The 23137-nt window shown below is 42.2% G+C and overlaps 1 protein-coding gene across 1 annotated transcript in view; it reads right to left on the reverse strand.

The window, feature by feature from the left end:
- The window catches only part of DAB1 (DAB adaptor protein 1), a 449435-nt gene that overhangs the window by 230304 nt on the left and 195994 nt on the right, over nucleotides 1-23137 (reverse strand). The window lies entirely within an intron of this gene.

The following is a 23137-nucleotide window of genomic DNA, read 5'->3' on the forward strand; positions in this document are numbered from 1 at the left end:
CGTGGCCTAGAAAATTGGCCTTCTCAGGCTGGTGCAGGTAATTCATGCTGCAAGAATGCTGAAGAAGAGCAACTAGCCTCTAATAAGAGAAAGGCATTTTTGAAGAGGGTACATCATTCTTAATTTTCTCCAAAAAATTATAATCATTTCCATCACAATGCTTTAATGGAACAGTATCTTAATCAGCTTGTTAAAATTCCTTGGAGAAAAACCCACTGCCATCAAGTTGATTCCAACTCACGGTGACCTTATGTCAGAGTAGAACTGCTTCATAGGGTTTTCTTGGTTGTGAACTTTATAGAAGCAGATTGTCAGGCCTTTCTTCTACAGAGCCGCTGGGTGGGTTCAAACCACCAGCCTTTAGGTTAGCAGCTGATCGCAAATTCCTTGTGCCGCCTAGGGACTTTTCATTGAATATGCTGTTGTTAGGTGCCGTTGAGTTGATTTCCACTCATAGTGACCCCACATGACAGACAGAAGTGCCTTATAGGGTTTCCTAGGCTGTAATCTTTATGGTAGCAGATCGCCAGTTCTTCTTTCTGAGGAGCTGCTGGGTAGGTTCTAACTGCCAACCTTATGGTTAGCAGTCAGGCACCTCACCACTGCACCACCAGGGCACTCTATACATACATACACATATACATATGTGTGTGCATGCATCTCCATCCTATTGTTCTGTTTCTCTGGAGAACCCTGGCTGATACTAATAGTGTGAGAGAAAATCTTTGAGGTTGTAACACAAGGACACTCGGTCTGTCCTTTCAGGAGAGTCATACCCTCCCTCCCCTGGCTTTGAGAAACAGAGCTATCATTTGTGGTGAATTTTCTTGGAGAAAGGCAAACAAAAAACATGCCTCTTTCCTTTTCCTGTCATGAAATGCCCCAAGACATCATCTCCTAGCTGCGACATTACCCTGCCTCCTATTTAAAGAACAGAAATTTTCTCCCCTAAAATGGGCCAGTAGTTAATTTTTTTTTTTTTTAATATAGATTACTTTTCCTATTTCCTTTCATATGACTTCAATTTTATTTTTCTTTGCCCAAAGTGACCATTTAGGAGAAACAGGCTAGGAACTATCATTTATATATTGCTTTCCGACAAATATATATATATATTTTTTTTCCGACGACAGGGACTGTTAGGCCTTTTACAGGTGGTTTCTCATTAGATCCTTGCAAAAATTCAGTGAGGAAAGTATTATTATTATTGTTATTTCTTTTTTTTTAAGCTGAAGGGTCAAGAGGGGAAGAAATTTGCTTGAGGTGACTCAAAGAAGCCAGGGATGAGACTCACATCTGTATGCCTCTTTAGCCTTTCTGTCCTTCCTTCTTTCCTTACCACCTCTCTCTCTTCCCTTCTCCCCTCCTCCTCCCAAATACAGGAAAATCCCTGCCACTGGGGACAAAAGTTCCGGCCCTAGCTAAGGAGCTCGTAATCTAGTGGGTATTACGGGTCCTGGGTGCTGTGATGGAGGGGAATACAGGGGCAGTGGAGGCCTGAGAAGGGCACTGAGACTGAGCAATCAGGGAAGCCCCAATGAGCTAAGTTCTCCCAGAGATCAAGGAACAGGGGGCAGAATGAGCTCAGGTGATCAAGTCCAGACAGGGTCAGCTGAGTAGGGTAACTGCACACATTCAGTGGTCAGTATGTCTGGGGTGAAGAAGATGAGGGAAGGACTGGCAAGCTAAATATCTAGTGAGGGCCACACAGGCTAGGGTCTTTTAGGCAATGCGAAGGAATTCGTCTTAATCCACTATGACCAAGGTTAACACGCTGTTTTTCTACAAAGACTCAGAAAAGATAAGACGTTCATACGTGTGACTCATTCTCATAGGTGTTAAGAGAATTATGCCCAAATTGACTGTATGTTAATTGTAACTCTATTCCCTTTTTTCTTCCCCACTTAAGACGTGAGTAAATCAGGTATCTGGGGAGTTAGGACAGAAATAACCCTACATCCATTCTAAATTTTCGTTTTGTTGTTGTTAGCTGCTGCTGAGTCAACTGACACACAGTGACCTTGGGTACAACAGAATAAAACATTGCCCAGTCCTGCATCATCCTTACCATCATGTTTGACTTCATCACTGCAGCTATTGTGCCAATCCATCTCATTAAGGGTTTCTCACGTCCTCACTGGCCTTCAAATTCACCAAACATGATGTCCTCGTCTAGTAATTGATCCCTCCTGATGACGTGTCCAAAGCAAATGAGTCAGACACTGGTCTGTTATGACACGTAAGTTTTTCACTGGCTGATTTTCAGAAGTCACCAGGCCTTTCTTCCTGGTCTGTCTTAGTCTGGAAGCTCTGTGGAAACCTGTCTACCATGTGTGACCCTGCTGGGACAGGTATTTGAAACACTGGTGGCAAAGATGCTAGCATCATAGCAAAATGCAAGCCACTACAGTATGGGAAACTGACAGAAGGATGGTAGAACTTCCAATTCAGGAATTTAATAATCTGCAATTATTTGTACTTTATTAGTAGTAACAATATCATGTAACACACTTCCACCTGAAGGTGAACACAGCTGCCCCACACCATATACCCCGCTGGGGTATGAAGGCACCATGCCTGGCTTCCCCCTGGAGCCCGCAGGGTTACTGCTAGCAGGCTAACATGTACCCTGTCTTTCCTCGGAACGCTCCTGGAGCTCGCCAAAGGCTGATGCACTGGAGGGGTCCTCACCACATGCCTCAGAAATGTTTCACCTGCCTCAGCTCACCAGAAACCAAAGGCAAGCGCTATTCAGAAAGCAATCAATGCAGTCGTTTGTCAGAGACGCAAAAGGGGAGAAGGGCCAAGAGGTTTCATGTACAGTGGAAGCTTCCACAAGCACATTCACTGTCCACCTAGTGAATCAATTTTATTTTCCAAAGGAGAAGTAGAATAGATAAAAATAGAGATTTCAAAATGGCATGTGGTTAGAGGAGTGGGTGCTTTGTGTGGTAGCGGCAGTGCTTTTGTCCACATTACAGTATCTGCCAGGGCCATGTGGCCTGAGTCCTTCCTGAGAAACTGGAAACTTGCCTTGCTGGCTTAGAAACTGACAGCAGGTCGCTGCCACTTCCCTTTCGAGGTACCAGTGACCAGACTAGAGTCCTGTCTCAGCAGAGCTACGCATGTTATTAAGTGGAAGGAGGAGCCAAGGGGTCCAGTACTGCCTGGGGCTCCTCATTAGAGACATGGATGAAATCCAAGCCCATCTCAGGACCTGCTACCTCAGCAGGCACTGGGCAGAGGCAGGCAGATGCTCTAAGAACACAGGGTGGTATGGCAGAACTGCAGTAACCACACAGAAACCGAACAGAAACATCTTCAGTGGACTCTCGGAGGCCAGCCCAACTCAGGAGCCAACACAAAGGCTTTTCATTGAGCACTCCCGGCTTCACTCTGTTACCATGCCATCATGACCCACCAGTCGGCAGGGCCTGACTTAGTCCTGTGGCCAAAGCTCCAGGGTAGTGAGCTGTGCTCCACAGTTCTTCTCCTTCACCATGTTTCCTCTGTCTGGATGGTATGACGCTGTGGAAATAATTGGCTTTGGAGTCAGAAAAACCTGGGTAGAATTCCTGGATCTACTCCTTGCTAGCTATGTAACTTTAGGTATGTTACCTCCTCTCTGATTCTGATAATAACATCTTCCTTTCATGCACGTCCAAAGCACCCTGCACTGCACTTAAAACATGATACTGTTAATGCCAGTTTGTAATTATTTTCAACTAGACTGAAAGCTCCTTAAAGGGCACGGACCACATCGGGCTTACCCACAGTTTTATCCTGAGTGCCTAGTACAGTGCCTGGTATATAGCAGTAGCTCAATAAGTATAAGTAGATAAATACTGAGTTGCTACATCAAAGGATTGTTGTGGAATATATATAGAGCTTCACACAGTGTGCCATGACTTGAGCACTTAATAAATGCTATGCCTCTTAATCTTATCCTTCTCCTTCCCTGATCACCACCTGAGTGTTACTGGAATTCTGGCCACCCTTGATTGTAACCCATCAGATGAAGCTTACCATCCCTTCTGTCTGGAGAATAGGGTCAGCCGACCCCGTACCCGGCTCTCCTTTTTCTCACCGGCTGAAGGCTTGCTTCAAAACGATGAACCATCCTGAGCCTACACATTGCCAACTAACTAGGCCCTCTACCCAGTCTGTGTTCTACCCAAAACCACCCAACAGCCAGGGCTGCCTTGGCCATCAATGCCAGCCTACATCAAATCAGAGTCCCTGCATTCCTCTGGGTAGCACCTTCCTTTGGGGCCAGTCTGAAACATGAGCATTTCCCATAGTCCTGTTTAACATGAGCACAGATTCTACCTTCCCCACCAATCCACGCCACCGGGGGCTCAGCATGCTTCACAACCCAGCCTAGGAGAGTTCAGTTCTAGTCAACAAATCCTCCTTGAGCACCCAGCCATATCAGGCACTGGGCTGCATGCTGGGAATATAAAGACGAATCAGACACAGTCCCTGCCCCTCAAGGAGTACATTGCCTAGGGTGAGGGAAGACAACAGATGATTTCAAGATAAACAAAGTCATAAGCATTAAGGTAGAAGAAGGCAATTTATGATCCAGATGGGGCTACAGAAATACATCTAAAAAGCACGGCTGAACAATAACTAAATGAAGCATGTCTAGCTGTAAATCAACCCCCTAGAAAAAGCACAATATATTAACATTTAAAAAAATAAATATGGATATAGTTTTTTTTTTAATAAGAGAGTTTTTCACAAGTTTTCTGGGTCAAACTCCATATAACATTTACCTTTAATATAATGAGCAAAACAATGTACACTTAGCCTAATATTGGTCAATTCTTAATCCTCACCTTACTGGACACCCCACCGGCACTAGACATGGTTGGTCACTCCCACCTCCTTGAAACACCTTCTTCACCTGGCCTCCAGGACACCTCCCTCTCCTGGTTTCCTTGTCCCTCACTGGCTTCTATTTCTCAGTCTCCTTCACTGATTCCCCATCTCTCCAACATCTAAATGTTGGGATAACCCATGGCTCAGCCCTCAAAATTCTCTTTTCTACTCAAACTTACTGCCTTTGTAATCTCATCCACTTTAATGGTTTTTAATACCACTTGATAAAGTCTATCAAACGTCTATCTCCAGCAGAGATCTCTCCCCTGAACTCCAGATTCCTTACCTAGCTGTCTACTCAACGTTTATGCTTGGATATCTAGTCCACATCTCAAACTAATGTCCAGAACTGACACTCCTCCATCCTTCTTTTCCTACCATGTTCCCAATCTCAATAAATGACAACTCCATCCTTGCTGGTTTCTCAGTCCCAAACCACTGGAGAAATTTTTGATTGCTCTTTCTCACACACCAAAGTCAAACTCCTAGTAAATTGTGTAGGTTCTATCTTTAATATCTGTGCAGAGTTTGATTGCTTCTCAACCCTCCACCATGTCCTCTCTGGGCCAGGCCACGCTCATCTCCTGCATTGCTTCCCTGTCTCCATTTTTGCCATCCCTCCCCTCCAAGTGAAGCACAACACAGCAGCCAGAAAGAGTCTTTGAAAAAAGGTGTTAGATCTTGTTACTCAAGAGTGGTAATATTATATCAATGTTTGTATATGAGGAACAGGTCCTGAAGGGTTAAATAGAGTCACGCGACAAATAAGTGGTGGAACAATAACTGCTAGTCCTTCTGACCAGGTCCATCTGAATTCAAAGTCCATATTCTTAATCATATTCCATACCGCCAAGAAACCATTTCATGCTTTAAGCACAAAATACATTTATATCCTAAGTCTTCTTCCACGTGCCGCTGGATGGGTTTGAACGACCAACCTTTAGGAGAGTAGTGGAGCACAAACTGTTTGAGCTACCTAAGGACATTCATCCTATCTAACCCTTAATTGAGTTGAAATCTACCATTTCACACAGACCAGATTTTAAAAGTATAGTATTGATTCGTTCCTTCATGGAAAAAATGGTGTTTGATAATTTATTATATGCTAGACACTATTCTAGGCCTGGGGGTTCAGCAATGAACAGAAAAGACAGTATTTGTCATCACAGACCTTATAGACTAATGAGGGAAAGAGACAGTAAAACTAAATACATGTTAAATGGTGATAAAGTATAAAGAATAATAAAGCAGGGTAAAGCAGTAGGGAGCAATAGTGAATACACAGGACAAAGAAGTGGAAGCAGGGGTGTTCTCAGGGCACTGAGGTAATAGCAAGAGGCCAGCTTTGCTGAAGCAGGGTAACTGAGGAGTGAGGGTTGGGAATAAACATACCTAATGGTGAACGGTCAGAAGCATTGTCAATGGCCAGCCACGTAACCCAAAACATAGGGAGTAACAGCAGAAACTCTTCTTGTTCCTGAAGCATTAAGGGAATGCTTCTAACCTCTCACCATATTAACAGACTATAAAGTGCCTATAACAGTACCTTAAAAATAGTACATGCTCAATTGGACTTGATATCTAGAAGAATAAGTTATGCAACCTTACTCCTCTTCTTCAAGACAGTCTTTACTATTCTTGGCCATTTGCATTCTGACACAAATTTTAGAATCTGTCAAGTTACATATATAAACACAACCAAACATGCTAAGATTTTTATTTGGATTGCACTGAATCTATGTATCATCTGCTGTAACCACACAACGGAATTTACAAATGGTAACAACAACAAAAAGATCTGCATAAACACATATAAAACACTATATACCAGTAAGAAAGGAAAACCACTCAAGATAAAACTAGGACAAAGGATATGAATGTGAAAGTTAGAAGAGAAAACTCGAATGGCCAAACAAAACATGAAAACAACCTAACTTCAGATGCAGTCAGGGGAATGCAAATTAAAACAAAGATGAGGAATCATTCTTTACTCATATGGACAAAAACTCAAAAGTCTGACAATACTAAATGATTTAATTATCACTTTTTGTATGAAATATAACTCTTTGCCGTCACGTTGATGCCAACTCATAACGATCCTATGGGACAGAGTAGAACTGCCCCATAGAATTTCCGAGGAGCAAGTGGTAGATTTGAACAGCTGACTTTTTGGTTAGCAGCCAAGCTATTAACCACTGCACCACCAAGGCTCCATATAAAGTATAGGGAACAGGGAACTCTTATACCTTGCTGGTAGGTATATAAACTGGAAAAACCACTTTAAAATATAATTTGGCAATATCTAGTAAAACTAAAGATGCATATGTCCTAAGATTCAGCAATCTGCTCCTAGATATTTTATCTTGCAAAATTCTCTCATGTGAGGCCAAAGGGATGGATAAAAGAATATTAAAGCTGTTTTTCAGCAGCCCGATATTGGTAACTACCTAAATCTTCATCATGAGAATACTGAGTGAATAAATAAATATTTGACAGAATGCTATGTAGCAGTTAAAATGAATAAATTAGAACAATTTACATCGACATGAGTAAGTCTCAAAATAACACTGAGAAACAAAAGCAAAGTTACATGATCATGTTCAGTTTGAATCCATTTCTGCAAAGTTGTAAAATACACATCGCCTAAGCTACATTTTGTTGTAGATATGTAGTATGCAGTAAAACGCTAAAAACTCTCAAAGGGTTTTAACATTAAATCAAAATACTGGTTTCTACTTAAGGAACGATGGTTTGGGATCCTACACCACCAAGGGTTTTAACAAAAAACCCAAACCTGCTGCCGTCAAGTCGATTCTGACTCACAGGGACCCTGTAGGACAGAGTAGAAGTGCCCCAAAGGGTTTCCAAGGCTGTAAATCTTTATGGAAGCAGACTGCCACATCTTTCACCCACGAGGCGGCTGGTGAGTTTGAACCGCCGACCTTTCGGTTAACAGCCAAGAAAGAGCTTTAACCACTGTACGACCAGGGCTTCTTCAAAGGGCTTTACTTGTATCTATAATATTTAATTCTAAAAGGAAAAAAAAAAAAAAAACTAAAGAAAATAAGGCAAAATTTTACACTTTGCCAAAATTTTAAGCTTTGCCAACATTGATGCTTATTATTCTTTACAATTACCTGTATGCTTAAAATGGAAACCCTGGTGGCATAGTGGTTAAGTGCTATAGCTGGTAACCAAAGGGTCGGCAGTTCGAGTCCACCAGGCGCTCCTTGGAAACTCTATGGGGTTGTTCTACTCTGCCCTGTAGGGTCACTGTGAGTCGGAATTGACTCGACGGCACTGGGTTTGGTTTGGTTTGGTTTTGGTATGCTTAAAATATTTAATAATTAAAAAAGTGACTGTAAAACATAAAGGTGGTTTTATTGGGCTGCAGGAGAGACTTTTTTCATCATTTTGGTGGCCAGCTGTACAACTATATGGTCATTTGCATTTTCCCAAAATTATGTTTCTACTTTCAAGCAAAAGTAAACCCACTGTATTACTTTGATCATTATTGAGTTGAATTTTTCTTTATATTTCCAACTAGGGTCATTTTGAGTCATAGATAGGTCTTTCAGTTGGCCCCTGTCTGCGATAACGGCTCCTGACTTGATGCCCCCAGAACCATCCTCACAATCATCAGAGGGAAATCTGCAAGAGACTGGCTATGGTTTGAGCTCAGCACAGCTCCCACCTTCCTTATTTGGTCTTTACATTTCTCCTTCCTAACACATGAAAAATATATGGCTACAGCATAGCCTTCTATATTTCAGTTCTGAACTCAATAAACACCCAAGTAATCTTTCTCATGATTACAGATGATTTCTCTAGCAACCTGACATTGAGCTCCTTAATTCTCATTCTGACAATGTCTATATTATCTTTTTATGCAAGCTAACAACTGCTCTGAAATTGTGTAGCCTACCACTCATAGATTGTTTTAACCATTTGTTTTGTTTTCAACACTGGAGTTGTGTAAAATAAGGGAAAAAATCTCTCTAAAGATTACAACTCCCACCCCTTCACATACAATAAAACAGCTGCTGAAGATGTTACGGGAACTAAATGACAGCAAAGATATCAAGTATACTTATCAGATCTTCAAAAGGAATGCCATCCTGATAAAGAAATAGGGTTATTAATATTAAGTGATTACACAGAAATGAACAAACTTCATTTCTAATTTTCTAGAAATTTTTTGGTGGAGTTGGTATTACCAAACTCCACCATGCTATTTCTCTTTTCTAAATAAAGAGATTTTCAGAGGCAACATAATGTTCTCAAGTACAGCCTGAGCTCTGAAGCCAGACAGACGCAGGTTCAAGTTACAAATCTGCCAATTATTAACTGATGACATTGGGGAAGTTACTTAACATCTCCAAACCCCTGTTTCCGCCTTTGTAAAATGAAAATAATAAAGATATCTATGTTATGAGAATTCTGGGAGGGTTAACTGAATGAAACACGAATGAAAATATTCAGAAAAAATGTCTTTCACATTAAAGATGAATTAATAAGTATTAGTATGATTATCAGTTGCCATAAATATGAGCTATAATTATTACTTGTCACACACAGTGACATATATGAGCACATTTGAGACCTCGTTGCTGTTTTCAATCCATGACCAACCAAAAGTTCCTTATTCCGATGATTTAGTTTTAAAGAAAAATTAAAAAAAGGAAAGCCCACACAACATACAAAACATTAGAGAACGCCTTAGTTTCCCAAACTTGGTTTCAATGTAGGCATCTTCAAAACACCTGAAGTGGTGTACAGTGGTCTTTTCCAACAGATGCCTTTCCTAAGTCTCCAAGACCTGCTTGGGCATTTCTTCCTCTGGACATCTATAGCTCATGCCTTTGTACTTCTAATATAGAAATAACCATGCTATATTGTCATTTACTGTTTTCTTGTCTGCAACTTCCACTTAGCTGTGAGCTTCACAAGAGATGAGATGGTCTCTTTCATCTCTATATCCCTTGTATCAAGCATAGTGTCTATCAAACTCTGAGTGCTCAATGAATATTTAATGAAGACTAGGAATGAGAAAGAGAAAACAAAACTATTACTTATTGATTGCATGCTGTGTGCCAGACACAGAGCGAGGCGCTTTACATACATCATCTAATTCAATCCTGCAAACAACACAATGAAGTATAATAGTATATAACTATTAAGTAGGCACTATTAAAAATGGAGAAATCAAAGTAAGAAAACCAAACCCGTCGCGGTCAAGTCAATTCCGACTCATAAGAGACCCTATACGACAGAGCAGAACTGCTCCACAGAGCTTCCAAAGAGCGCCTGGTGGATTCAAACTGCCTACCTTTTGGTTAGCAGTTGTAGCATTTAACCACTACACCACCAGGGTTTCCTGGAGAAATCAAGACTCAGATAAACCATCATTCAAGGGTAGAAACCAGGGAATGATGGCACCAGGTTTCAAATTCACTTGGTTCTAACTCTAAAACCCTTATTCTCCCTACTAATCTATATCACCCATTTTACAGAATGAACTTACTTGGGGAAAATGTGGGCAAATGGGCACTTTCCAGATAGACACACTGATGTATGATGATTCTAGAAGTGACTCATCCAGCCTTCTCTCTAGTGTCAGATTTCAAGCTCCCTATCCCTTTGGTAAAGAGTCCTGGTGGTATAGTGGTTAAGAGCTCGGCTGCTAACTGAAAGGTTGGCAGTTCGAACCCACCACAGCTTAAAGATGTGGCAGTCTGCTTCCCTAAATACAGCCTTGGAAATCCTATGGGGCAGTTCCACTCTATCCTATAGGATCACTATGAGTTGGGATCATCTGGACAGCAATGGGATCTCTCTGCTGGAAACCCTGGGTGGCGAAAATAGTTAAGGCACTCAGCTGCTAACAGAAAGGTTGGTGGTTCCAATCCACCCAGAGGTGCCTCAGAAGAAAGGCCTGACAATTTACTGCTGAAAAATTATCTACTAAAATCCTATGGAACACAGTTCTACTCTGTCCCATATAGAGTTACCATGAGCCAGAATCAACTGGACAGCAACTGTAAAAAACTGTTATCTTTGTGCTGGTTTTTCTCAAATTCTATTCGTTGGCTCTGGCCATCCTCTGCCTGGGTCTGTGGAATCTCTCCACTTCGCCTATCCAACCACTCTGGATTTCAACTCTTAGCAGCTTAATCCTGAGGTATGAGGGAATCCTCCAGATCTGAGCTCTCTCAATACCTTTGGTGGTTTCTGCCACCCATACCCCATTAGGATGTGTAACTCATGAACTGGTGGATAGCCTAGGTTTGTATGTAATACTCAAGACAGATAATGAGACTAATTGTCTAGGGATCTGAAGGGACCAAGAACAAGACAACTAATAACCCTTGCACCAGCACAGCTGATATACTTCTCAAAGGCAGTGTGGCCACGTTCCCTGCCCGTCAAATCTCATAAAAGACAGTAATACATGTGATGACTTCTTCACTAGATTCATAGACATTGGTTTATTCACTCATTCTTTCATTCAATCAGCCATTTATTCAACAAATATTTATTATACAACTACTATCTGCTGGGCATTGTGTTGGCACTGGGGACACAAAAGAGGTTTTAGTGGAGCTTTGAGACTAAGACAGACTAGGAAAAAAGGTCTGGCTATCTACTTGAAAAAAACCAGCCAATGAAAACCCTATGGATGACAATGGTCTGACACTATTGTGCATGGGGTCACCATGAGCTGGGGGTCAACTCAACAGCAGCTAACAACAACAACAACGAAAATTATCTAAACACACTCTCTCAAGTTTTAGGAAGGAAACTGAGACCGAGAAGTCAAACGGCTCGTAAATGGCAGTTTCCCTCCCATCTCACAATTGAAAGCTCTTTCCAATACACCAGATGGTGCCCATCTGATGAGCAACATGTGAGCTGACATTTATTAGGCGCCATGAAAGCAGGGACATTTCAAAAGGCTTGGCATTCGAGGAATGGAGATTTTTTTTTAGCCTTTAATTCCACTGTCAGTAGCTCCGGCAGCAGCAGTGGAAACTAACTTGACAGTGCAGTGCTATTTCTTTGGAAAGACAGCGGCAACCATATAAATTTTTCAGAATGGGACTGTCATTAGCATGGCCATGTCCAGTAAAACATTCAGTAGGCAGCGAATCCTTCTGAGGAATGGCAGTTGCCTTTCCTTTCTCTCCTTGAAGGTTTTCATTGCATCATACGTTACTCGTAGAATTGTGTGGGCTGCCTTGAGAAAGGGAAGCTGTTTTAAAAATAAGGCTGAGTAGGAAAAACAGAAAGACATTGGCACTCACTCCTGAGGCTAAAAAGGAAAACCAAGTGCCAACACTCAGAGTCGGGAGCCCACTCAGAGCTATCACGCTCCTCCTATATGCTGCCTTTCATCTGCCTTTCCCCAACGGCTCTGCCCACTCGGGAAGGATTCACCCATCTCGGCAACGCCGCTTCAAGTGCCTGCTCCTATTCTTAACCAACTTATTTTAAACCTGCTGCTGTCAGGTGAGCAGCATGGCCTCCTCCATGAACTAAGAAAAGAAAGGGAAAATATATTCTTGGTTATAAATGGGGAGCCAAGGTGCTGTGGAGCTGATTCATAAGTTTTGAGAGCTGTCAGATATAGTGGACGCAGGGTTCAGACTGCCAGGCCCCCAAAATGGGCGATTTAGGGGAAAGGTACAAAAGTATGTTCACCAGTAGCCACCCCAAAGTCAACAGCACTGTATTGGAAACTGTTTAAAAGTCCAGTAATCCATCAGAAGGGTATTAAAAAATAAAAAGTATACTATTCAATTTTGCTTCATTCAAAAAACAATTATAGACCCATTGTATGCAAGGTACCGAAAATCAGCCAATGAAAACACACGGTGCATGGGGTCATCATGAGTCAGAATCCAACTTGATGGCAGCGAACAACAACATGAGGTACCATGCCCTGTTGTAGGTACAACCACGATTAAGAATGCTCAACTCAAGGAGCGCCCAGACTACTACAGTGACCTACAGGTGTGTACACTAGAAACCTTCAGGAAGCTTTGTAAAATACAGATACCAGGGACCACCCACTACCCCCTGAATCCTAGTGACTGTGATTAGGACAGGAGAATCTGTATATCAGCAATGTTCACAGATAATTCCAATGCACATTCACGGTTAAGCATCACTGGTGTATGAAGAGTGACAGTCCTATGAAAGAGACAGCCTTACCTGTGTGTTTTCACCTTGACTCTCACTAGTACTATGGCCTTGGACGTGTGATTAAAAGTTTTGGAGGTCTGGTTTCTTCATCTTTAAAATAAGCATGATGATAAAAATAAGAGTTAACATTTTTTAAGCACTTCCTAAATGCCAGGAATTGTGCTAAGTCCTGTGTGGTTTTTTATTCACGTCTTCCATAAAAAAAACCCTAATAGTTAGGTGCTATTAAGGAGCCCAAGTGGCACAGTAGTTAAGGGTTTGGCTACTATGGGAAAGGTTGGCAGTTCAAACCCACTAGCTGCCCTATGTGGCAGTCTGCTCCAATAAAGATTACAATGTTGGAAACCCTATAAGACAGTTGTACTCTGTCCTATAGGGTCAATATAAGTTGGAATCGACTCAACGGCAATGAGCTTTTATGGGTTAACTAATGTTAACTGGAGCCCTGGTGACACAGTGGTTAAAGAGCCTGGCTGCTAACCAGAAGGTCAGCAGTTCAAATACACCAGCCACTCCCTGGAAACCCTACGGAGCAGTTCTACTCTGTCCTAAAGAGTCGCTATGAGTTGGAAAAGACTCAACGGGTTTGGTCTTTGGTTTTTAACGTAAACTAATATAGTTTTTGTATTTGTTTTATACTGCTGTGTAACAAATTACTACAAACTTAGGTGCTTAACATTGTTGTTGTTGTTGTCAGGTGCCGTCAAGTCAGTTCCTCATAGCGACCCCATGCACAACAGAACGAAACACTGTCCGGTCCTGCGCCATCCTTATAATCATTGTTATGCTTGAGCTCATTGTTGCAGCCACTGTGTCAATCCACCTCGTTGAGGGTCTTCCTCTTTTCCACTGACGCTGTACTCTGCCAAGCATGATGTCCTTCTCCAGCAACTCATCCCTCCTGACAACATGTCTAAAGTATGTAAGATGCAGCCTCACCACCCTTGCCTTTAAGGAGCATTCTGGCCACACTTCTTCCAAGACAGATTTGTTCGTTCTTTTGGCAATCCATGGTATATTCAATATTCTTCACCAACAGCACAGTTCAAAGGCGTCAACTCTTCTTTGGTCTTCCTTATTCATTGTTCAGCTTTCACATGCATATGATGTGACTGAAAATACCATGGCTTGGGTCAGGCGCACCTTAGTATTCAGGGTGACATCTTTGCTCTTCAAAACTTTGAAGAGGTCCTTTGCAGAAGATTTGCCCATTGCAATGTGCCTTTTGATTTCTTGACTGCTGCTTCCATGACTGTTGATTGTGGATCCAAGTAAAACGAAATCCTCGACAACTTCAATCTTTTCTCTGTTTATCATGACGTTGCTCATTGGTCCAGTTGTGAGGATTTTTGTTTTCTTTGTGTTGAGGAACATTGGTGCTTAACATAATACGCTGTTATTATCTCACAGTTCTGCAGGTCAGAAGTTCAGGTGGGCTCACATGGGTTCTATGTTCAGGTCTCACTAGGCCAAAATCAAGGTGCCAGCCACACTGGGCTCTTATCTGCAGAACCCACTTCCAAGCTCATTAGGTTGTTGGCAGAAATCAGTTCCTTGCAGTTGTAGGATTGAGGTTCCTGTTTTCTTGCTGGCTGTCAGCCAGGGGCCTCTTTCAGCCCCTTAACGTGGCCCACATTACTTCTCAGATGGTACCAAAAACCAAACCAAACCTGTTGCCATTGAGTCGATTCCGACTCATAGTGACCTTATGGGACAGAACAGAATTGCCCCATAGAGTTTCCAAGGAGCACCTGGTGGATTCTAACTGCCAACCTTTTGGTTAGCAGCCATAGCACTTAACCACTATGCCAAGGCACGGTTTCCTTTCAAATGGTAGAAGGACATTATTACCAGGGTTTGCTAAAATCACACCTGTGAAGGTGGCTAGTATAATATCTGATACATAGTAGGTGCTCAGAAACCGATAGTTGGGTCTAAAATCAGGAGATGTCATTTTGTTGTATGACAACATTTACACGTTGAAGGTCCTGATACAGATTAAATAAGACAATGTATCTAAGAGCCTAGCACAGGGCCTGGCCCACACAGCCCAGAGTACATACTTGCTATACAATAACTCCTTCTTCCTAGAGTGTTTATGGTTTAAATGGTTGTGCATCATCTCACTTAAGCATCACAACATCCACATGAAGTAGGTAAGAGGTATTATTATCTTCAATTTACTGATCAAGAACTTAAGGTTCAAGTAATTTACCAGGTATCGCTCATCAAATAAGAACAGAGCTTCAACCTAAACCTTTCTTCCCTGTTGTTGTTGTTGGGTACCATCAAGTTGATTTCAACTCATAGCAACCCCATATGACAGAGTAAAGCTTCCCCCATAGAGTTTTCTTAGCTATAATCTTTACGGGAACAGATTGTCAGGTCTTTTTCCTGAAGAGCTGCCACTGGGTGGGTTCGAACCACCAACCTTTTGGTTAGCATCCACTGCTTAATCGTTATGCCACCAAGGCTCCTTAAGTCCTGTGCTTTCCATCTAAAACTCAAAAAACAAACACCCTGTGAGTAGCTGAATCATGTCTGTTGCATCCACCATAGTAAGCACAATTTAATAGCTTGCATTTTAATCCTCTTAACGCCAAACTCACAGAATAATGTAGACTCATCACAATGCAAAGGTCCTACCTTGCTGCAGTGTGCACAGCACAGAATTTATGGTCCACTTCGTTAGGAGTACTCACAGAGCCTGTTAACAACATCTGTCTAAATAGAAGCCAGCTTGGCTCCTTATCTCCTGATCTATATTATTCTTGGGATGATTAACTCATACTTGGGTAAGGGGCCCTGTATCTAGGTTAACATCCTGAGTTCAAAGGTCCTTGGCTCAGAGCTCATAGACTAAGAGATCCTCCAAGTTTTTTCAGCAATGAAAAGGAGGGCAGAATTGGACCGGGGATCTGAAGGCCATTCCAAAGTTCTTTAGTCCTCTTCAGGCCTGGGAAGCTGAGCTTGTTCATCATCATTCATTCATTCACCTATTTACATATTAATTTATTCATCCATGCATCCAACACACAATTTTCAACTCCTCCTTCACTAGAGTAAGACTCATGGGTGACTAACTAAATCAAAGTTCCTGCTTTCAAGGAGCTCACAGTTCAGTAGGAGAAACAGGCATGTAACAGATCATTACAGCAGGAGCATAGGAAGGAAAGGATCAATTTTTAGTAGAAAATTAACCAGGATTAAGAATTTGGATTGGATGGAATGGGTGGTGGCTGGGGGATACAGTCTAGGCAAAAGGCTAGAAGAATTTTCAGCATGATTAGAAAGTGGTAGCTGTGGCACACACGGGACATGGGACAGGCACGACACAGGAGGAGCAAATCAAGAGTGAGTTTTGTGACTAATATCCATTTAGAGAGAAAAATCTCAGGACTGATGAGTAAAACCAATCAAAAACCAGCTGCTGTCAAGTTACTTCCGACTCATGGTGACCCCAGCTGTGTCAGAGTTGAATTGTGCTCCACAGGGTTTTCAATGGCAGGTTTTTTCAGAGGTAGGTTGTTGGCTTTTCTTTCTAGGCAGCTCTGGGTGGACTCAAACCTCCAACCTTTTGATCAGCAGCTGAGTGCATTAACTGTTTACACCATCCAGAAAGTCTGCTTCCAGGGTAGAAGGAGTCAGTCTGAAGAAACAGAGAGCTGGTAGGAGACTAGTGTCATTGACCCTGTCAGGCCCTTGGGTCCTACTACAGAATGCATAGGAGCTGGCTTCACAGGGCTGTCCAACAGGGCTTTCTAGGATCATGGAAATATTCTACACTGTCCAGTATGGTAGCCGCTGGCCATCTGTGGCTATGGAGCACCTGAAATATGGCTAGTGCAACTGAGGAATTGAATTTTTTATTTTAATTTAAATTAAATTAAAATTTAAGTAGCCACATGTGGCTAGTGGCTACTGTATTGGCAAGTATAGAGCTAGAACTTTCTTGGATGCTTCTATATCCATTTTCTCCTCTCAAGTGCTCTCGTCTCCCAATGTTTTGGCATGAGAAAACACTGTCCCTTTGGGGAGCATTCCTGCTGCTCTGTTTACTGACTGTCAGACACTGGATTTGAATCCTGTGAGGGCAGGGACTGTACCTCTTCTATCTGAGTAAGCCAAAAGTGCCCAGCATGGGACCTGGCCCAGAAACACAAGGAATCAGGTACTGTCCAAGGAAAAGGCAGTCTTTCCCCATGGGGGACCATTTATCTTCTCTTAGCGAAGCCTTACAATTAAACACAATCATTTCCTAGACTTGTTTTATAGCCCAGAGGTTAGCCACATAGGAAAACAAATGATTCCTTCTGCCTTTATCATTCATCCAAAAGAATTTGTTTACTTCTTTTCAGCGTCAGGGCTCTATACAAGGATGCAGGCAGGTCTCCTTTCTCTGTAAAATGTCACAAAATCGCTCCCATTCTCTCTTGCTAACTAGCTAAGCAAAGACATTAATTATACATTTTTCTAATATTCTTAACCATAAGAAATACTCTAAGCAAAACTAATAGCCAAAAAAAAGTGTTTAATGGCACTTCATGGTTTAGGAAATATTTGCACATTCATTAATAAGTCTGATCCCAACAACAGCTTTGTAAATTTCAAATTGTCATTCCCATTTTACAGAAGTACAGTCTCAGAGAGATCATCCAGATTGTTCAAAGATACAAAGCTTCTAAGAGGCGGAGTTAGATTTGAAAATCAGATTTATCTAAAATTTTACCTGTCACGTATACTCCCCTGGTGGCGTAGTGGTTAAGGCTGGCAGTTCAAATCCACCAAGTGCTCCTTAGAAACTCTATGGGGCAGTTCTACTCTGTCCTACAGGGTCACTATGAGTCAGAATCAACTCGATGGCAATGGGTTTGTTTGGTTGGTTTACCATGTATAAGGAAAAATACTTTGGGGGCAATATAGAGTGGACTGGGTTTAGACATAAGAAAAGTAATGGAGGAGAAAGTATTTCAGGCAAAGACATGGATGTCTTGGGAACACACAGATGGGCAATCACGTAGCTCAGAGTGGGTAGTAAAGAGTAACCAATTGCTGAGGAATCATTCTGACTCATGGCAACCTCACGTGTCAGAGTGGAACCGTACTCCATAGGGTTTCCAATGGCTGATTTTTTAGATGTAGATCTCCAGGGCTTTCTTCTGAGGCACCTCTGGATAGACTCAAACCCCTAATCTTTCGGTGAGCAGCCAAGGGCTTAACTATTTGCACCACTCTGGGATCCAGGGATTTCAAAGAGTAGCAGGACATAAAAACGGAAAGTCCAGTCCTGCCAGACTGAGGGGTGTTAAATATCAGGTTGAGGGGTTTGTGTTAGGCTCTGTAGCACATAGGAACCGCAGTGGGTTTTGGAGCAAAGGGGTTTGTTTTTAGGCCTAAGAACCAGTGGAGGAAGGAACTAAGACCACAGGTTAGAGCAGAGGTTCTCTATGCCCAGTCCTTGGGCCCACAGCATCAGTCTCATCTAGAATGTATTTAAAAGTGCATATTATCAGCCCTGTCCCAGGCCTACTGAATGAGGAACCCTCGGGTGGGGCCTGGTAATCTGTGTTTTGTCAGCCCCTCCAGGTAATTCTGATGCACTAAAAACACTGGCTTAGAGGAACGTAGCAAGATGCTATAAATTTAGTCTTAGGCATTATTTAAGCAAAACCATCTGCCCAAGGCACAGCAGTAGAGAAGGGAGACCCAGAGAACACAAGAGGTAGAAGGAACCCATGAGGTCATCAAGTCCACCCCTCCTGTCATACAGCAAGGAGGCCACAGCAACCTCTATTCTTGGATTCTGACATCTGTTCTGCCAGGCGAAGATTCACTCTTGAAGGGTTCTTAGGGACTAAGTCAGTCAACTCTTGTGATGAAGCAGGACGCTCTCCCCTGGGTGGAACTCTTAGTCACAACCTCCTCCAGAAGTCCTGCCTCCGTCCTAAAGTGCACCTTAGATTAAACTCAGACAGTCCCTTCCTCCAGGGACCCTGTACTTCATCATCAGTCACAACAAGGAGAAATACAGCTGAACAATGGTCATTGTTCAATGACCAGAAAAAAATTCCTGGATTTCTGGATGGAGAGTAAGGGGGGAGAAGGAAGCACTCACCCACACATCTTGCAATGGTCTTCCTTACAATAAAGATGAGTCCCTAAATATATTACTATCTGAGATACTGAGATTTAATCTTTCTATGACTTAATATGACTTAAGATTTTTGTCTATAAATGCATTTACCAATCACAGAGGAACACAATTCTTTGGCTCTCTGTCCCCCGGTTTTGGTTTGGGAACTCTGTCTTTTACCGGAGTCCAGGAAACATTCTTGTTTTCTGTTGCTCAAGCTCACCAAGGTCATTCCACTACCCTGTGGCTCTAGTCAATCTTTTTGTCTATATAGAATCAAACCCAGACCTTCAGGTAAATCTTTCCTGTCACTGAAGTCCCCATTCAGATATCACCTCCCCGGATGTGCCTGTCTTGTCTCTCCCATCTAAAAGAGTTCACTATCCCCAGCTATCATTTAGTTGCCATCAAACCGGTTCCAACTCATAAGCAACCTTATGTATGAGAACAAAATGTCACCAGGTCCTGAGCCATCTTCATGACCAGTGGCACATTTGAGCTCGTTGTTGCAGCTTTTGTGTCAATCTCACTCAGGATCTCCCTAGTTTTTATTGGCCCTCTACTGTACCAAACACAATGTCCTTTTCCAGCAGTCACCCTTTAACACAGGACTGCCTGATTTTCTTCATAGTTCTTACCACCATAAAAATAAGAGTGTTATTCAGATGTTTGTGTCTAATATGTTTACTGTTCCCCTTCCCCACTAGGTTCTAAGCTTCATGAAGGCAAAGAAGACGTCTTGTGCATTCACTGCGGTATCTCCAGTGCCTAAAACTCATACAGTAGAAGTACCCTGTAGGGTTTCCAAAGGAGCAGATAGTAGATTCGAACTGCTGACTTTTTGGTTAGCAGCCATAGCTTTTAACCACTGTGCCACTACGGGTCTGGTGCCTAAAATACGGCCTGGCAAATAGTATATGACCACGTAATATGAAATAAAGGACACATAGCTTACTTGGGCTCTGGGCCTCTGTGCAATAGGGAGTGCATTCCAACCCACCTAACTTCAAGCCTTTAGCTGGCAGTTCACATTCCAGCTGTTTTAGCCAGACCACTCTCCACCCAACCCTTAAGGCGACGATGGATCTTCACCTCCAGAATTCTGCTTGTTCTGTTTCCCCTACCCTGAAAACTGCTGCATCTTTATTTCTCTTTTCATTTGTCAAAAGGGTTATTTCATTCTGAAAAAAAACCCAGATGAATTAATTAGGTTTGTTTTCAGAAAACAATATCAAAACATTGCACTCCACTAATGAGTTCTCTTCTTTCTGATTCTCAAAGACTTTTATTGTCTGTCAGGCCATTTGTCAGTTAACTAATTTATCCACCCATCCAACCAACAAACTTTTAAGGCTCCCGTATTGTAAGCCAGTCCCTTCACTGGGAATTCACAGATGAAAAGCTAACAGCCCTTCTCCTCCAGAAGCTTACTTGTTTCTTGATCCTAATTATGTTGAATTGAACCATTGCTCATTTTAGATTTCATTTGTCTATATCACACTATACCCTCCAACCACTCTAAGCCTGGATGTAATATCATTATATATATTGATGACAAAAGTTTATTAATTGGACATGGAAAACAAGTGAAGGACAATATATTACTATTTGTTGAGCATTTCTTAAGCTCCCTAGTCCCAAGTTAAGACCTAGGTAGGGGGAACAGGAAGAGGACAAAATAAATACAAGGCAAAGGCAGACCCCTTTAGAATTTGAGAATCTGATGAGGGAGACATTTTTTAAAAATTAGGAGTTTCATAAAACAAATAAACAACTTTACATTTAAAAAGACAAATTGGAACCAAATAAGACAACTGTATTAAATAACAGTTTTATTACACATATTTATTCATCGTCTTCAACGTGCCACACACGGTGCTAGGTGTCAGGTATTTGGGGAAAAAACTGTTGAAGTATCAAGCAGTTTTTCTACATCATCTGATTTGACACAGAGATCCTCAAAGGAAAGCATTATGTTCACCAATCATAAATGAAATGTGAAAATATCAGCTTGACCAAAGTCACAACTGACTGGAGGCACCAGAATTCAAACTCAAGTCTTCTGATCGCATGCCCATGGTTCCTTCCACTGCACAACACTGCCTCCATTTTTGTGGTTTAACTAATGAATGACAAGAATGATGAACACACGCTGGGCTAGAGTGAGCTGAGGAGCTGAGGAGGCTGTGCTTAGAGGATGAAGGATGGATATGATACTACTACAGAAATTAAAACTTTAGTCATTAAATTGAGCTTACCATTGCAGATTCAACTTACGTGATTAAACCACAAGGACCTCTGGCACTATCAAAGCTTGGTTAATTATATCAACCGTTCCTCTGGGATTTACCCTTGTCCTCACAAGAACTCTACTTAAGATAAATGCAAACTGGACTGGACCAAAAGCAAAGAAGTTTCTGGGATAAAATGAATGCTTCAAAGGTCAGTGGAGCAATGGCGGGGGTTTTGGGACCATGGTTTAAGGGGAATTCTAAGTCAATTGGCAAAATAATTCTATTATGAAAACATTCTGCATCCCACTTTGAAATGTGGCATCTGGGGTCTTAAATGCTAACAAGCGGCCATCTAAGATGCATCAATTGGTCTCAACCCACCTGGAGCAAAGGAGAATGAAGAACACCAAGGTCACACGACAACTAAGAGCCCAAGAGACAGAAAGAGCCACATGAACCAGAGACCTACATCATCCTGAGACCAGAAGAACTAGTTGGTGCCCGGCCACAATCGACGACTGCCCTGACAGGGAGCGCAACAGAGAACCCCTGAGGGAGCAGGAGATCAGTGGGATGCAGACCCCAAATTCGCATAAAAAGACCATACTTAATGGTCTGACTGAGACTAGAGGAATCCCGGCGGTCATGGTCCCCAAACCTTCTGTTGGCACAGGACAGGAACCATCCCCGAAGACAACTCATCAGACATGAAAGGGACTGGACAGTGGGTAGGAGAGAGATGCTGATGAAGAGTGAGCTAATTATATCAGGTGGACACTTGAGACTGTGTTGGCATCTCCTGTCTGGAGGGGGGATAGGAGGATAGAGAGAGTTGGAAGCTGGCAAAATTGTCACAAAAGGAGAGACTGGAAGGGCTGACTGATTAGGGGGAGAGCAAGTGGGAGTACGGAGTAAGGTGTATATAAACTTATATGTGACAGTCTGACTCGATTTGTAAACGTTCACTTGAAGCTCAATAAAAGTTAAAAAAAAAAAAAAAACAAAGATAAATGCAGACCTCTCCCTTTCTTGCACTCCATTAGGATATTCCTAGCTGTGCACATCTGTGTATATGAAATAATGGGTAACACATTTCATGTATCTGCATTATGTACTCATCTAGCAGTAGGGTAGACATGCTAAGTAAAACTAGGGTTGGGACGCAGAAATCTGGCAGAGATTGTCTTATCCATCATATCACAGTAACCCTAGGACTTAACAAGGGATTAGGTGCTCAATAAATGCATATTAAACTTAACTGTTTTTTTTCCCCTTGTCAATTACCCCTTGTCAACTTTCAGTCAACACAATTATAATCTCCACTACACCAAAGCTAAAAGGAAAGACACACACAAATATCCAAAGTAATTGGGGAGAGGGGGAAAAGCAGGGATAAGGAACTGAGAAATATGCTGCTATATGCTGTTATGGCTTTATCAGCCTGCCTCTTCCTTCTCTGGTCCCTCTTTGAGACATGACGACCTTTGTATGAAACATTCAGGTTCTAGTGTATCAAGTTCTAAAGCCTGTCAACCAGAGCAGAAAATAGATCATTGGCCTCACTAGCAGGTAGGCCCTGGAATTAGTCACGTTGCCATAGTTCCAATATCTATTGAGCTTAGAGTGAGGTCTGGACATCCAGGTAGTGACCAAGTTGGTCTCTGTGAATTTGGCTGGCACA

This window comes from Loxodonta africana, chromosome 3 (assembly GCF_030014295.1).
Source record: "Loxodonta africana isolate mLoxAfr1 chromosome 3, mLoxAfr1.hap2, whole genome shotgun sequence".
In the NCBI taxonomy this organism is placed as follows: Eukaryota; Metazoa; Chordata; class Mammalia; order Proboscidea; family Elephantidae; genus Loxodonta; species Loxodonta africana.